The 17,603-nt window shown below is 55.3% G+C and overlaps 1 protein-coding gene across 1 annotated transcript in view; it reads right to left on the bottom strand.

Moving 5' to 3' along the window:
- The window catches only part of POU2F2 (POU class 2 homeobox 2), a 55,328-nt gene extending 53,683 nt beyond the window's left edge, over positions 1-1,645 (bottom strand). Inside the window, exon 1 of the mRNA XM_029926630.1 lies at positions 1,602-1,645. The gene's annotated coding sequence lies outside the window, so the exon portion shown is untranslated. The remainder of the gene's footprint in view (positions 1-1,601) is intronic.
- Positions 1,646-17,603: the final 15,958 nt, after the last annotated feature.

The raw sequence follows: 17,603 nt of genomic DNA, 5'->3' as shown, positions 1-17,603 counted from the left end.
CAGCCAGCCAGGTGCTCCTCCTTGACCCTCTTTTCAACGTCAAGACCATCAGGAGACCCGAACGTTCCTGGGAAACCTACAGTTCTGGCTCCGTGGAGCAAGCGCACATCCGGTACTCAGACTCCCACAGTCCTTACCACTTAGAACGGGGTCCGTGGGTGGGTTTCGGGGGGGGAGGGGTCTGTGAAGATCCGGAGTTGGAGCACAACTGGGGAGATAGAGGGATGTGTTCCCAGGAGAAAGTCTCTACTAAATGTTGTATCACTAGAAATCTGTGGGCCAAAGATCGCCCAAACCGTGTGGCTTGGACCACTGGGAGATTTTTGAAATTTTGTGTTAGTAGCCAGCATTTAAAAAATTGGGAGATTTCACACGAAATTCCGGATTTCTGGTTTCTCTCAGAAAGCTGGAAAATCTGGCAAGCGGGGTTCCCACCTCTGCAGGGAAACAGCGAGCGGAGCTGGAGAGCAGCTTCCCACCACAATGCGCTTTCCCGTCCCGGGCTATGACCCCGCGTGGCAAACCCTGGGACAGGGACAGCTTCCGTCGGCTTCTGCAGGTGAGTCTCCGACCCCGGCACAGCAAGGATGCCTGGGTAGGATGTCTGTGACGGCAGCCACAGGCCTCCCCAGACCCTGTGAGCCCCATCCGTGGACTCCACTCTAACTGGGAAGGAATGCAGGGGTCCGCGTACGGGATGTGTGCTTTCTCCAGAGAACCAGAACAGTCCTGAGGCCTGTAGGTTAAACTGCTCTGGTAGAAAGAGAGGTGGCAGCAGGCGGGAAGGCGGGGGGTCCCAGGCCAGAGGCCCTGTCCCACCCCTCTGTGGATGCTCACTACCGGGGCCTCATTGGGCTGTGGGGCAAACACCAGAGCACAAGCCCAGGGCCCATTTCCTCATGAGCTGAGCTGCCGCAGAGCTCTTGCTTCTGTTTAGGGGTCCCAGGGTCCCCAAGGAAGGGGCTTCCCAAACCCTCACTGGTTCAGGGCACCTTCCAGCTCTACTTTGAGCTCCTGCTTCCTGAGGCACATGCTCCCATGGAGTAACTTCTTTCGTCCTCACATTCTGTGTGGTGGGTGCTGTTACAACCCTCCTTTGACAGACGGGGAAACTGAGGATCACACAGCTGGCATGAGGCCCAGGTGCCGCCCGGCTCTGGAGCTGGAATCTGAACTGCCCTGCTAGCCTTCCGTCCTCAGGACAGCGCTTAAGGTGGATTCTGTCATCATTCCCTCTAGAGACGAGGACGCGGAGGCTCTCACTGTCCCAAGTCACTCACAGCTGGGAAGGGAAAGAGAAGGGGTTCGCACAGGTGTGTCTGCCCCCAAGCTGTGATCTGAGCCACCAGGTCACCCGTCTCTCTCCTGCAGCACATGACACTCACCAGCAGAAACCCTCACAGTCACCCACACCCAGAACCACAGGACACACAGAGCATGAAAACACAAAACAGACTAACCTTGTGGAGGACAGAGCAAACCAAGGAAGGGCAGCACTCCTGGGGTGCAGCCAGGGAAGAGGAGGAGAAAGCAGGGGCTTCCGGGAGGGAACAGGACCCAGAGCACAGCAGTAAGCAAAACCCTGAGACCGTGGCCCTTACCTCTTGGGCAAACGCAGCGAAGCTAATACATTCAGGCCACCAACCCTGTCCAGTCGAGAACCTGGAAGAGAGGAGAAGAGAGTCAGGCTCCCAGGGAACACGTGAAGCGTCTCTCACTCCGGCAGGATGAGGCACTACTCAGGTAGAGCTTGGCTCCTGTCACACCATCGGCAGGCACATGTTGGTGGATGTGAACTCAGGTCCTGTCGGCCACTTGTTGCCCTCAGTGTCATTTCCGGGCTCTGAGCCTCAGTGTCCCCATATCTTAAATGGGCATCCTGCCGCCTGCCTTGTTGAACACCTGTTTTTCCCATCAGACTGGAAGCCCCTCAAAGGGCAGGGACTGTGTCTTCCAGCTCTCACCTTTGGCAGAGGACCCTTCACATGCAGGATGTCCCAGTAAGAAAATGACGGGCGGTGAGCGAACGGGTGAACAGACAGAGGGACGGATTAACTCACACACTATGTATTTCAAAGGACGGCTGGCAGGACCAAATGAGAAAGACATCTGAGAGAGTTACTCATCAGGTGTCTGTGTGCTGCAAGGAGATGAAAATAAAAGTCCTGATGATATTTCTGACTTTTGTATTTGTTCATTCATGTGTTCCTTGGGTTAATCAGCAGATATGGAAAGGTATCTGAGCTGGTCTCTGGACCAAGCGTGGGAGCGCAGAGGTGGATTAGACAGGGCCCGTGCCCTGTCTCGGGCAAGGCCCAACGCTGACAACGCACCGGGGTAAGCAGAGGGTGTGCAAGAATGCCAGGAAACGTTACCTTCGCACGGAGCACAGCAGACAAACTTTAGTCAGGCGGAGGGCTGCGGGGAAGGGACGACAACGTCAGGCCTTTGCCTGCCCAGAGGACACCAGACAAGTGGGAAAGACAAGGTTTCAGGGACAGCAGGAGCTGCGCCCCACAGGGCCTGGGCCAAACAGCTAGGGGAAGGGGCACAATCCACTTTGTCTTTGGAGAGGTCCCACTGTGTGCTGTGCAGAAGATGGAGAGGTCAGGGAGGAGGACATGGGAGACCTGTCCCCAGAGTCTCCTCCGCCCTGCAGGGAGGCAGAGTGACAGGTGGGACTAGCCATACTTTACAGACACAGTGGACGAGGCTGAGAGGAGACGGGACTTCCCTGGGGTCCTGTGGAGCTGGGGGAAGGGGGTTAGAGAGGTAGGGCCCATGGGCCTTGGTGTCTTGCCTTCTGGGAATGTGGTCTTTCTGGAAAAGGAACCCACACAGGGATCTCTTTTGCCCCTGCTTCCTGTGGGCTTTCAGAGAAGGAGCAGGGACGGTAGGATAGGGAGTGACTTCCCAAAAGAGACGGGATGTCAGGGAGGCCTTCCCCAGGCGGGGACTGAGGAGTTCACAGTGAGGAGCAACGTCTGTCTGTCAAGAGAGAGAGCCCCGTGGGGGAGTTAACAAAGCCGGTAAGGCCACATCGGTCTCACACCTTTGTACCCCGTTCGTGCAGTCCTGAGAGAGGAGACAAGAGGGGTCAGGTAGGATGGCCATGGACCCGGAAGTCCGGTTCACTGCTCTGCTATCTCATGCCACATGTACTGGCACAGATGGGGAGACTGAGGCCCAGGACCAGCCAAAGGCACACGAAATTAGTGGAGGCTGGACAGGAGTTGAGAAGGAGAAAAGAGAGAGATAAAGATGGACTGAGACAGTAGGGAGAGAGATGATGGGTGGATGGATGGATGGATGGCTGAACAGATGGACAGAGGGTTGGATAGGAAAGGGAAGAGAAGAAATGGGGAGAGAGACAGAGGGAAGAGTGGAGAGAGCTACAGGTAGAGAGCAAAGCCCAAACGGGAACAAAAGGGGGTAAAAGGAACAAGGGGTCCCCCCAGCTCCACCTCCCAAGTCCCGCTTTCTCTACAGGGCCTCTATCTTCAGGGGTAGAAGGAGATCAGGACCCCTGTTTCCTGGGGGGAGGGAGGAGCTGGGGTTTCTCCCCTCTCAGGGGCTGCTCCCCCCACCCCCCCCACCCCCACCCCTGCCCGGAGCTAATCAGCGGCTGTCATCTCCACGGTGAGGTCTTGGTTAAGGAGATTTAGGGCCGGGATCAATAGGAAATTTAAAAATCGATGCAGCGCGCAGGGCAAAATCGATGGCGTTTAATCGCCTTGCCGATTCCCAGTCAAAACAATTAGCCGCGCTGAGTGTTGAACACGGTGGCGACACGGCATTAACCGTCAATATTGGTGTAAGTGATGGCGGGCAGGCGGGGGAATCCCTGGGCCTCCGAGGGGCCCAGAGTCAGACAGTGCCCGAGGGCTGGGGTCTTCCCGGGGGCAGTGCCCCATGTTGGCACTTCCCTCCAGTAACAGCCCCCACACCCAGCTCTCCCCTCTGCACTCTGCCCACCCTCAGCCCTGGTGCCCAATGCCCATGATGAGCAGCTCTGCCGCTGGGCCCTTCCTCCTCTTGTCATCTCCCAGCCCCTGTGCCCTCATACACCCTGGGACAGACCCCTCTCCCCAGTAGATAACATCTCCCCTGTGCAGGAGACGGCTCCACCATGGGAGCTGGGAGCTGCGTTCCCAGCAGTGCCTTGGAGCTGGAAGATGGCAGGAGCTACTTAGAGGATGCCTTCTCCCCATTTCACAGATGGGAACTCTGAGGAAGAAGGAGCAGAAGCAGCTGGCCCCTGGTGACCTAGCACAGGAAGTGGAGGAGCTGGGATTTGAATCCTGAATTCTCTGACTCCAGAGATTTATGTTCCTTGCAGCTGCGCTACAGAGAAGGTGAAGTTTCCGATATTCACTCAGAGAAGGAGAGAGCGCCCTCTGCTCTCCTCAAAGCCAATATAAAGGTTTGTGTCCCCCCTGGTCTGTCTGCTACCTGCCTGCCAGACTGTGAGCTCTGGGAGGGTAGGCTGGGGCCTGGCTCCCCTGAGGGGCCCCAGCATCACATAGGACAGGGCCCCAAGCTGGCGCGGGGGACAGGCCTGAGGATGACAGTGTCCCTTGGCCCCACACAGAGTGCCCACTTACACTCCCACCGAGGGCAGAAAGCGCGGAGAAACTGGCCCCCACAAACACGAGAGCTCAGCAGTCCAGCCCAGGAGCCCTAAGTGAGAGCAGCTGGTGTTTTGTGCACGAGCTCCAGGCCAGGCCGCCAGGCATGCTTAGCTGCTCTGTGGATGTGATCTCACAGAATCCCCACTGGCTGTTTGGTGAGGATCTGCCCCAAGACACAGAGGAGGAAATGGAGGCTCAGAGAGGTGAAGTCCTTTGCCCAGAGTCACACAGCCAAGAAAGGGCATCTCCGTCTGATAGGATTCTGAGACAAACACAGAGCAAACAAAATCTAGTGACAGTAGGCAAGAGAATGTGATGTAAAGAGAGGGTGCAGGCAGCTAGCACCTAGACCGAGGCCCTGGTGGGGTCCCCGGGGGTGGGGGAAGCAAGGCCGGAGCAGGAAATGGCACTCTGGGCTCAGGGCCCCCGCAGGGCTGGGATGGGAGATGGTGGGGCTGAGGCTGGCTCTCACTTCCTCTAACTTGCCAGAGGGCTCCGGGTTCGGGGGGTGCTGCATAGCGGAGGGCAGAGCCTTCCACGGCCGACACCTGCTCCCTGGCTCTGAAGAACAGGGTGGGGGTGTGGGCAGGGGAGGAGACCCATGAGATGAGCCAGGGATTGATCTGACAAGGTCCTAATCAAATGGTCAATATCGCTGACCTGACCACTTAACCTATTGATAAGCTGGCAAGGATGGAGCAGGCGGCGAGTGGGCTCAGGGCGGGAGGCGGTGAGAGGGGCCTGGGGGAGCCTGATGGGGCAGCGCTCAGGCCCACAGCGTGCATGGGTCTGGGGGCTCGGAAGACGGTGTTCTCCTCTTCAACGCCCCCACCTCCCCTCTGACCAGTCACCTGTCTTCTGTCTGGGGGCTCCTACCCAAGCTTCTCCCTCCACTCAGGGCCCCTCAGGCCTGCCCGGAGTGAGGCTGGGAACCGACCCCAGCACCCAAGACCTCCCCAGCTCCCCTTGGATGGTGCCTTAGCTTTTCCCCATGGGAGGGGCTTCTCCAAGCCTGGAGGTCCTCACCTGTTACCCGGGGATCATTATAATCGGGAATACCTACATGTCTTATGACTGGGGACCAGAACGATAGGAGGACTGCAGGGCTGTAGAAAATATGCTCAACATAAATTCATCAACAAGGGAGCAATGCTCATAATCCACTGTTAGGAAGTAAAAGGCAGATTATAAAGTGGTATGTGGCATGTGATCCTATCTGTATGAGACACACACACACACACACACACACACACACACACACCACCACCACCACCAACAAAGAAAAAGTTTCAGAGCAGAAGTCAGAATTCTGAGTTTGGCCCCATGCAACTGAATTTTAATATGTTCTTTGGGTAAACTCGTAGGCATACTCTCGTTTGAGAAAAAGCTAGCCAGAAAGACAGGCATCGAGAAGTTAATTTTCTTCTCATTTAACCAGATTGCCATGGTGGGTTCTTCCTCAACTCTGTATATCTGCATTTTCTCTTTTGTCTACAGCAAACATTGTAGCAAGTCAGTTAATGTCTGCAATGGCAGAAGGGGGGAGCGGGGAATGAGCCCCACTAGCTGGCTGGGAGCTCAGTGAGCTTGCAGTGAGTGGCGTTTCTCTGGCCCGTTCCCCTTTGCTGGCCAGGCTTGTCTCATGTCCCCACTGTGCCCAAGCCCAGCAGAGGCCAGTACCCCCCCACCCCGAAATGAGAAGGAATCTGAAGCCCCTGTACTTTCTCCTCTATCAGAGAAGGCAGGGTGGGACCAAGCCAAGTTCTGCGCTCTGTGCCCTCTTCAGGAAACTGGCTGGGGGCTTACAGACTGGAGGGACAGCTGGAGGAGAAGCTGCGGCCCAGCAGGAGGGAAATAATGTTCCCAACGGCACAGAGCTCGTTGTGATAGAGCTGGGACCCACGCGGGGGCTCCTGGCTCCCAGGTCATGCTTTCCCACTGCTGGGAGGGAAGACATTGCAAGAACAAGTGTGCGTGCAGACTGGAGGGCTCTCAAGAGACCATGGACTTCTATGGGACAGAAGAACATCGTGGCCAAAACAGGTTTGCCACCACCCGGCTGTTGACCTTGGGCAAGTTACTTCACCTCTCTGAGCCTCCGGTTGCTCAAACATAAAATGACAATAAGAACACCTGTCTCACAGCGCTCGTGTGAGAAGTCAAGACCATGCTTATAACAAACTTAGCAGAGAACCTGATACAGAAAGGGTAAGGGAGTGGTAGAAATGAGATTAGGATCACTAGCCACAAGGCATGTGGGAGTATAGTATACGGAGGGTGGGAGGGAATGGGGGGATGGGGAGGGAAAGGGTGTGTCCTGGTGCTCTGGGGTGAGCATACTCAATGAAAACACCTGGCTAAATATGTTTTTTTGTTCATTCATTCATTCATTCACTCACTCATTCATTCACTCAATAAGCATTTCCTAAGGCCAGATCTAGCCCAGACCCTGCCGTCCAGATACACACAATGGAAGATCCCACTGGGTTAGGAAAGAGCAACTAAGAATGGCTGGGGCTAGTCTCTCATCTGAGAGTTGCTGCCTCAGTGGCCTCCAAACTTGCCCTCGGGGCTTCTGCTGAAAGGGGCCAAGTACCGGAGCACAAGCCCCCACTGCCAGCCTGAGCGGCACTTCAGGCGCAGGTGTGTGTGTGTGTGTGTGTGTGTGTGTGTGTGTGTGTGTGCACGCACGGGGATAGTGAGCTCTGTGCAGCAGGGTTATGTTCACCTTTGTGATTCACAGCACCATGCATGGGGCCTGACACTCTGGGGACACGCCACGCTCAGGGTTTTTTTTCCTCCGTTCTTTCTAATGAAAAAAAAAGTTCAAAGCACCTAGCACAATGCCCAACACCTGGCAGGTACTCGATAAATAGCAGCTATTATTAGTATCCTCATCACACACGCGCGCGGTCACTCTTCATCCCCACAAAAACCTTATTTTGCCAAGGAGGAAAGTTGAGGCTTAAAAAGAGTGATGTGATTTGCCCTCGGCCAGGATAGGAGTGGAGGCAGGGGCCCCCTCCCCTGTGATAGGGTGGGTGCTGGGGCGAAGGAAGAAGAAGGGGAGCAGGGTGGGGGTGGTGAGCAGGTGAGATGATGCGGGACAAGGAGAACTGACTGGGTGAGTGGAATGTGGTGAGAGAAATGGAGTAGAGAGCACAGGTCCAGGGACAGGTCTGGGGTCTGGCCGCCTCGGGGTTCAGGCAGGCAGTGGCCTGACTTGCCGATGTCCAGGTAGGTGTATCCCCCCGAAGGTGGGCTCTTTCTACCCTTCTCTGGCACAGCAGACCTCCACTTCCAGCCTTCACTACACTGGGCAAGTAGGGTGACAGGGGACTTGCCCCCATTCATCCAACAAACCCACTGAGCCCTGCAGTGTGCCGAGCGCTGTTCTGGGTGCTGGGGACACACCTCTGAACAAGACAAAGTCCCGGCCCTCATGGCACTGGCCTTCTAGTGGACGGGGAGATACCACAGACAAGAATACATACCTAAGAGCTAAGAAGGAAAATAAAGCAGGTGGAGGGGTAGGCTACAGGAGAATATTTCTTTAGACTGAGAGGTCAAGAAAGGCCTGTGGGGCGTGGGGGGTGCCTGGGTGACTCAGTAGGTTAAGCATCTGACTTTGGCTCGGGTCATGATCTTGCTGTCTGTGGGTCTGAGCCCCGCATCGGGCTCTGTGCTGACAGCTCGGAGCCTGGAGCCTGCTTTGGATTCTGTGTCTCCCTCCCCCTCGCTTGCTCGCTTGCTCTCTCTTTCAAAAATAAATAAACATTAAAATTTAAAACAAAAAAGGCCTATGGGGGAAAGTGGGTTTTGAGTAACAGCCCAAAATAAAGTGTGGAGTAAGAGCTTTCCTGGGGAAGGAAACAGCAAGTGCAAAGGCCCTGAGGCAGGACCAATGTTGGTATGGTTGAGGAATGCCAAGAAGGCCAGAGTAGACTAAGCTTCCGGGGACAGGAAAAAAGGAGTATAGGCAGGTGGCACCAGATCACATGGGACTTCTAGGCTAGGGAAGATGTTCTATGGAGGGGTGGGAGGTGAGAAGAGGGATGATAGGCTTTCTCAGGTGAAGGTTGGTCTCACCTTCAAAAACCAGGGTCCATCCTCACCCCTTTTCTATATTCCCAATGGGGCCTTCTGATCCATTCATTCTCTAAGAACAAGCTCAAGAAGCTTTAATAAACCCATGGAGTCCCTGATAGGGTTTTGTCAGGAAACTGAGGACTCCCCTGGAGCAGGGAAGGGTCAGCCCCATCCGAGTGCCTTGGCATGCAGCTCAGGCCTGGCCACAAGTAGTCTCAGAAAACAGTAGCATATGGGAAATCACTAAGGGGGTCTGAAACCCTCGACCTCTAGCCCCCACCAAATCTCCATGTGGGAGAGGCTGTACCTTGTCCAACTCTGCCCAGAGGTCAAGTGATGGGGCTGGGAGCAAGGGGAAGGCTGTCTGTGTCACCGCCCTGGCCAGGCCTTGACCAGGAATCCTGGAGTAGACAGGCAGGGCAGGAGGCCCCTCCCTCCAGATCTTGCCGTCTTCCTCCCGTCCCTCGGCCACACCAGGAAATCCTCCAAGGGATCCCTGACTCAGTTCCAGGCTCACATCCCGTTGAGTCTAACCCCAAAACACGTCCACACTATGTGGTGCCTCTGGAATAAATCCTGAGCCTTACAGACCTTCACGGTGATGTCAAGCCTCATCTCTCACCCTTCCCTGCACACCCCTGCTAGTCCAGCGACTTCCCACACTGGCTCACACCCTGTGCCTGTGCATAGGGCATGCCTCCATTTGGAAAGCCCTCTGCTTCCCCTTTTTCTCCAGACTTTGCACACCCTTCTGCAGGTCGCCTCTTCGGTGAAGCCTCTGGCCAGCTTGGCCTGCTGCTCAGCATGGCCCCGGCACGTTTCATGAGCCTCTGTCAGAGGGGGAGGCCCCATTTCCCACCAGAGAGGTTTTCTAGAGGGGCACTGAGGCACAGCAAACTTGGAGTGGAGGGATCTGTGTCCTGTATTGTTTATACATGTATGGTCTTGGTGAGTTTTGGGACGGATGCATGTGCACATTTGGCATCTGTGTGTTGTGACTAACGCTCAGCTTAAATGTCACTTCCTCAGAGGCCTTCCACCTGACCCGCCAATCTAAACCACGCTCTCCCATGACCCCTCCCACAGCCTCTTGTTTCTTTCCTTCCCAGATGTTATCACCGTTTATAACTAACTATACACTGAGGTCCGATCAGTGCCCATCCTGTTGGCTCAGAGCTCTTGGAGAGCAAAGCCCGGGTCCGTCTTGTAAATCATTGTTTCCCAGCTTCTAAGACAGGGCCTGGCTCACGAAGGGCCGAGTCCCTGTGTGACGAGTGGATTTGTTCCATGAATATTTTCAGACTTAAGCATCTACCCATTTTCATTTTGCTTGAAGGAGATGAGTCTGAAGTGGGGGATGTTTGTGCCTATAATTCAGAATAATACCCCTTCCACTCACCATGAGGGGCTTCCCCGTGGGACCACTGAATGTGGCCTGCATGCACCCATGGGCATGTGAGCTGGGATGCCACCGTGTTTTAGTGTCCATGTTTGTACCTTTTCTGCTGAGAAAACAGCTCTCTCTGTGAGGAGCACCCTGGTGTTTGGGTATCTGTCGTGCCCTGTGATGTCTCGGTACAAACGTGATGCATGGATGTCTGGGGTTTCATACCTGTGTGTATCGCCTATCTGACACGTCCGTTTTCAAATCTGGCACGTCCATTTTCGGCATCTCTGGCAATGTAGGCACAAATGTCTGGGTGGATCTGTGGGCTTTAGTACCTTCTCATTTTCTAAGAGAATCTCTGGCCAGGGGCTGTGCACCTGGGTCTCAGGACCCACAGGTGCACACATCCATCATGTGTCTGTGAATCTGTGTGTGAATCTGTCTTAGGACCACCGCATACATCTGCATATAAATCCATTTCAAAATTTGCTTGCGCATCTGTTCAAGACTTATGTAGCCTCTGTAGTTTTGGAAAGAGAAAAAGAAAAAGAGAAAGACTCTGTGTGTGTGTGTGTGTGTGTGTGTGTGTGTGTGTGTGTCAGGGGTGACCTGGACATATGTATACCTGTGTATCTCTCTTCCCCTGGCTGCTGCCGCCTTCCCAGTCTGAATGAGTACCTATTCTCTCTCTCTCTCTCTCTCTCTCTCTCTCTCTCTCTCTCTCCCCCTCACACCCATCCATGCTCATGTGTGCCGTGTGGATGGGGAGGGGGCCGGGGTGTCGGCGAGCTCCTGTGTCACAAGGTTAATTTCTCCGCAGCCAGGCAGGCTGGGCCCTGAGGGGAGTGGTGGGGGAGGGGCTGGTCCCCACAGCCCCTCTGATAAATATGTATTTGGGGCTGCTGTGCTCAAAGGTCATGGGGGGAGAAGGAGGAGGAGGGGTGGTCGGCACTGTGCCGTGCTGCTGGGTTCCAGCCAGGCCCGGGATGGGTTGTGTGACTGCCTCCAGAGGCATGATGAGATTCAGGGAGATGCCCCCCTCATCCTGGTCTGGCCCACCCCACCCACAGCCATGCTCGGTGGGAGATGCTGTTGTGGACACACAGATATTCAAACTCTGGCAAGCACATAAGCCCACACCCGCCCATGCCCAGACAGAGGCTCAAACGATGCACAAAGACAGCCTTGTGAGCCGCCAGATGCGCAGATAGCTGGGAGCCCAGAGCCAGACCCGCAGTCCCTTCTTCCTCACCTAATCTTCACCCCAATGCCAAAAAAATACAAGCGCACAAAAGTGAAGAGCATCTCACAATAAGAAAGGTCCCCACATGCTCCAGAAACACACGCACACTTGGACACAAAGGTGCACAGGGTCCAGTGAGAAAGGCGCCCAAACACCTTGTGGGCGTGCATGTATGCGCACGCACACACACACACACACAAGCAAGGGCAAACACAAAAGTGGGCGCGTAGGTGCATACCAAGAGTCCGAAAGACACGAAGTTCTACGGAGACAGGTGCACACTGACGATTGCAGACAAACGTGCGTGTGTGCACACACGCATATGAGCACACACATGTACAAAGACCCCAAAGCAGGCAGGACGCGTGGTGAAGGCAGGCTGGGAAAGCCACCCTGATGCAGCACAACCCGCTCTGGCCCTTTCCCCACTGAGGCGAGAATGGCCGCCCGGTCTCTGGTCTCTGGCCCCCTAGCCGGCTCCAGCCAAATGAGCCATCATTTGTCCAGCCCCGATCACATCAATTGTCGAGCCTCCCCTCCTTGCTGACCAGCCATCTCGGCCATCAGCGGCCTCGGCCATTAGCCGGCTCCCGCCTCTGGCCTGAATTTGTTGAATCTCCCTTACCTGGCAGAACCGTCCAGACCAATGGAGCCCTTCCGGGGTGGTCTCCCTGACCCTTCCCTCAAGGGAGTCTGATGTCCCTCTTGTGTGACCCACAGCCCATGCCTCAGGGCGACCCCCACTCGGCACACTGCTCATGCTGTCATTCTTCAATGACCGCTGGCCACGGTGGTTCTGGTGGATCGGAAGGCTGTGTGTTTGAGTGTGTGTGCGTGAGTCCGCTTGCAGGCATGTGTGTATGGGTGATGGGATGGCTACAGCTGTGCTTTAAGTCAAAAGGAGTGTGTGTGTGTGCGTGTGTGAGTGTGTGTGTGAGAGAGAGAGAAAGGGGTTAGGATATCAGCTGCTGTGCTTAAAGTCAAAGAGAGTCAGAGTGTGGTTGTGCATATGGGGACTTAGGATGTCAGGGACAGCGCTTCACACGTGTGCACATGCGTGTGCACGTGAGTGTGCTTTCCTGCAGGCAGTGACTCTGTGTAGGGCTAGCCTGGATGTGGGAGGCCACGAGGGGCTGTTTCTGTCTTGGGCGCGGGGGGCAGCGCAGGACTGGCGTTTGCTTCTCGAGCGGTTGTGAGCGAGTGGAGTATGTCTCTCCCAGACTCCGTTGCCTGTGTTTGTGAAAGTGACAGATGCGGTCTCCCTGGCCTCACTGCGGCGGATTAAGTCTGCGAATGCCACATGAGTCCGCACCCCAGTGGGGGAGGGTCCCCAGCCTGCTCTTACACTCGAGTGTGCGGCCACGGCCCGGGAAGACACGGGATCCTGGGGATAAGGGCTACAGCCCCCTTGTTGGTTTCCGAGAGGGAGACTGTGTCTGAAAGGACGCCAGGGTGAAGGGCTCCACATGCGGGCACAGGCGCATGCACTCATGCTCACACACTAGTCTGTGTTGTCCAAGGCACGTTGTCGCGAGATACACATGTGTGCACGTGATCACACTAATGCTGGCTCCTCACAGCCGTCCAGATCGAGTCCAAACTTCTCCGAGCCTCCACAGAGGGGCCCCGCAACACTGTGCCAACCTCTAGCTCTGAGGCCCACACCCCCGACCGGGGCTGCTTCCTCCCAGTTTCCCTCAGCCGTCTTTCTGCCCCGTTTCTCAGTGCCTGCGCATCCTCAAAGACCCTCCCTCCCTGTTTAAACCCACGCCCTCCTCCTTATCCAGATTCCCAGTGACTTGGAAACTCCCTCCGTGCTCACAGTCCAGGTACCAGAATCTTGCCTGAGGCTGGGATGGGGTCCACTTCAGAGTCTACGGCTGGTGTCTAATAATCGTGTGCAGGTAGAGCGCGATCATGCTACCATTGCCTGAAAACCTCAGGGAACTGACCGTACTTCATTTGCTCAGTGACTCACACTACTCAATAAATAACCTATTGAATGTGAGGACCTAGTATGTGGGGCCACCGCCTCTAGCCTCCCTCTGGTTGTTTCAGAGCTGGAAGCGCTGCCTGCCCCAAGCATCTAATGAAAGTGGAGCTGTGGGCAAATGAGGGAAGGTCACCTGCCTCGCAAGGCCACAGCCTGGGGCTCACCGGCAGGGGTTGGGGGGAATGTAAGCCCATCTGTACCCCTGTCTTTGAACAGCCCCAGCCTCAAACTGTCACCAACAGAATGGGCTCTTGACCTTGCTCATTTGCCACCTTTCCCTTCAGGATACAAAGTAAGACCCAGGTCCTCGAAGCCCTCACTGAGCCACATAAGGCGTCCATCCACCCGACAGGTCGTGGGAGACAGGTCTGTGAACGGACATCACAGGGTGCAGGGAGGGAAGAGGCCAAGCCAGAGAAAGGAAATGGCCCTGGGACAGCTAAAGGGAGAGGGACAGACCTCTAAGGACAGACTAAGCTTGGTATCAGGCCCAAAGCCCTGGGTGCTAGAACCACCGGGTAGCTTACAGCCTGGGAGAATGCCATGGGCCTCAAAGCCCTTATCTGTGAAAGGGGCACCATCAGGGCTGCTATACGAGCTAGGCACATGTAAGGGGCATATCACCATCATTATTATTATTACTAAATTAGGAGGTGTTAGGCCCAAGGGGAAAATGATAAGTGATACATATTTAGAAGAAAGAACAGACCCCAGTCTGAGGAGACCCCACACTCACTCTCTCCTCAAACAATTCTCCATACCAGTTTCTTAAGCATTTCCATCCTGAAAAAAAATCCTGGAAATAAACCAGCACATAGCAGACATGGAAACGGCACCCTTGCCCCCATCGAGGTCCAAGCAGCTCCTGGCAAGGCCATCTGTCCCCCTCATCTCTGCATCATGCCCCCCACATTAGGATCAGGAGCCAGGGCTCTCACAAGTTCTACCCAGTGGGGTGCTGAGATTGGGGCCCCTAGCTTGGCTGTCACACTAGTGGGAGAAGGGGTTCTGGCCTACGGCCCCTGCATGTATGAGCCTGGGGGTGCCCACTAATGGATCCCCTGGGAAAAGAAATCTGGCCAGCATGCTGTCTAGGATATATAGGTTAACCTCTATGACACACACAGCATGGGTGTGGGCACATCACACACATACACACACACACACACACACACACACACACACACACACACTGTGGCCAAGTTCTTTCCCTACCACAGCCTCTGTCGCAGACACCCTCCATTTTCCCTGCAAAGACTTTTAGAGGGAGATGACGAAGAGGGTAACCAGGGCCCCCAAGAACGGCACTGCAGCCAGTCAGGGGGTTGGCCAGTAGCTTAGGGAAAAGAGGATGGGGATCTGGACCCCTGAGTGGGCACGAATGGGCCTCTGTCCAGCGTTACCCAGAAATCAGGAAGTAGACACAGAATTCGTTACCAGCGACTGGAGATGGCAGGCTGCGGCCCTGATCTGCTTCCCTCCTGGCTGGCCTGCCACCCCCTGACACGGGACGCTTTGTTACTGGGGAAGAGCCAGGGAAGGTTTCTGTGGGCTGGCTGACTTCGGGGAGGGGGCATCTTTTCTTGTTTTGTTTTTTTAGCCCAGCTTCAAGGTCGCTGTGCAAGCATGCTGTCAAGCCCCCCCTCAAAATGCCTGTGACCTCTGTGCACATCTTTCATCACGGCACCCAGACCCTGCTTCATAAGCCCACCCTCCCCCTGACCCAGGACATAGAGAGAGACACCTAACAAAAACAATAGTAATAATAACAATAATTACAGCTCTATGCAGCAATGGTACTTTCACATGTGACTTTATTTAACATATATCCTCATGTGCACACGCCACGTTCAGACCAGACCTAGTACACACACGCAGAACCTCTACTCCAACCACGCTGCACGTACATGCTGATGCGCCCACTGCTGATGCCAGACTTGGCACACGCGTGGACGGCTGCCACGCACAGGGCCAGCGAGTGCCTCGCAGGCGCACGCTCGGCGAGGGGCCCATGAACATCCAGACAGGGGAAGAACCAGTATAAATACACGTGCCGACTCCCTCCTGCACATGCATTGCCCACAATGGGAGCCCTCCGTACCCAACCCACTGCTGAACACACATGTCATGATTCTACACCTTTGGCTCCTCACTCTGCCAAGGCTCCCAGGCCCTGCACACGGTCAGGCCATCCGGAACACCTCTTGCAACGTACACAGGCCTTGTATACACACACACTGCCGCCATGGTCTGACTCCGTACACATCAGACCCCCACTGCGCAATGATGCTATATTCTCATGCTCTGGGGGAGGGGGGCAAATTTCACCGATAAGATGGCAAGAGACTAAAACCTATGGAGTTAAGCAGCTCATGGGGTCTTGCTCTAAATGCAGGACCTGCTCCCTAACTCTGCAGGCCCCAGGAGCGAGGGAGAAAGCGGGGAGTGGTCAGCAGGCCAGATGCTTTCTCTTAGGACCTTTTACCTGGGACTCAGAAGCTCTAGAGATCCTCTCAGATGGAACCCCCCCAAATTCTCTCCCCTTTTCACTTCCCACTAGCCATCCATGTCATTTTCTTCTCTGTCCACACCCTTCTCTCTCAGTGGGGCTGAGTCCATAGCCATGAGCCCTCACTTAAGGTATTCCCCTCCCCCTCCAATGGCCCTAGTGAGCAACCAGCGGACTTCTCTAGGAAGCCAGAGGAAATAGGGGGTGGCGCTAGAACCCCAGGGTAGACCCAGGCCCCCAGCAGAGAAAAAAGACAGTAGAAATACATGGGGGTATGGAATCGGAATCGGGGTTAGGCTCTGCTGGGAACTCGGGAGATCGTTGTCTCTGCACAGAGCCCCTCTCCCTGGCACCCTGTTCAAGGCCAATGCTACAAAAGTGATGAATAAATGAAACTGAGGGAGGGGATAGAAAGGACAGGGTAACAGAGAAAATGAGCAGCAGGGAGGAAGAATGAAAGAAAAGGAGAAAGGGGGAAGGGAAAAAAGAGAAAAGGAAAGGAAGGGGTGGAGAAAGAAAGAAGGAAAGAAAGAAAGAAAGAAAGAAAGAAAGAAAGAACGAAAGAACGAAAGAAAGAACGAACGAACTGAGTGAGGAGGAGAAAGCTTTTATTGAGAGGAAGAGACAAACTGGAAAACAGGGAGAAAGAGAACCCGGTACGGAGATGGAGAAAAAGCAGCCGAGAAAGGACAGGAAAGGAAGAAAAGAGAAGCGAGCTCAGAGGCAGCAGGAGGCCGCCAAAGGGGTTCCCCAAGTTACAGACTTTGCCCAGAGAGCTGAGGGGTGCATCCTAGCTCCCCAACATCACTCCCGGGGCCCTGGAGCTCTGCTCCCACCTCTCCTCCTACCAGAAACGCCACCGCCTCTCCGCGCCCCATCCCAGCTGCTCCTTCTCCTATCTTCCACCTTGCCGGCAATCCAGAGCACCCCGTCCCTTTCTCCTGCCCCTCGTTTCCACCCCCAGCCCTTTCTGGCCCCCCGCGCCCTCTTACCTCTCCCCCCCGTGCACCCTGCTTGCTTCGGGGCTTCAGACACCATCAGCAACCAATATCCTCACCATCATCACACTAAACCGGCCCCCACACCCCCAGGAAAGGGGGGGAAAAAGCAGGCGGCACCACCACCAGCCCTGACCCCCTCTCGCCTCGTTTTCTCCACAGTCGCCCCTTCCCCAAATGCGGAGTCAAAAATGGGAATCCCACCCAGCCCGGGGAGCCTCTCCAAAGCGCCGAGGCCAGCCGGGAGCGGATGCCACCTCGCCTCTCTTCTCTGCACTCGCTCCTTTTTGTATACGATGGCCCCGGCTGCGATGTGTTTTATTTTCATCGTCTTTTTATTGGTATTATTTTTTCTCTCTTTTTCTTTATTTTTTGCCTGGGGGCGGCCGCGACGATGCGCCCACCGCCTGGTCTCCGTCGCCAGCTCCCGGCCGTCGGCTCTTTCTCTCTCCGCGCTGCTCTCGCCTCCCTCCTTTCTCTTCTCTGTCTCCGCTCGCTCCTCCGTCCTTTCGGCTCCGTTCTCAGTCACTGCGCTCTCCCCTCTCTACTGCCTCCCGCTCCACGCCTCTCCTTTCCCTATCCTTCTTGCCCCTTCTCCCCTTTTTCTCTTCCTCTTCACCTCCTCTCCGTCCCCATTTCTTCCCATCCCTCTCCGCCCTCCCCCCCCCCCACGCTCATCTCCTTTGGTTCCCTCGCCGCCACCGATAGCAAGCCATTCCCCCTCGCCCCCAAATAATAAAAATACCCAGCCAG

The sequence above is a fragment of the Suricata suricatta genome, chromosome 16 (assembly GCF_006229205.1).
Source record: "Suricata suricatta isolate VVHF042 chromosome 16, meerkat_22Aug2017_6uvM2_HiC, whole genome shotgun sequence".
In the NCBI taxonomy this organism is placed as follows: Eukaryota; Metazoa; Chordata; class Mammalia; order Carnivora; family Herpestidae; genus Suricata; species Suricata suricatta.
This window is presented reverse-complemented; position numbering and strand designations above follow the sequence as displayed.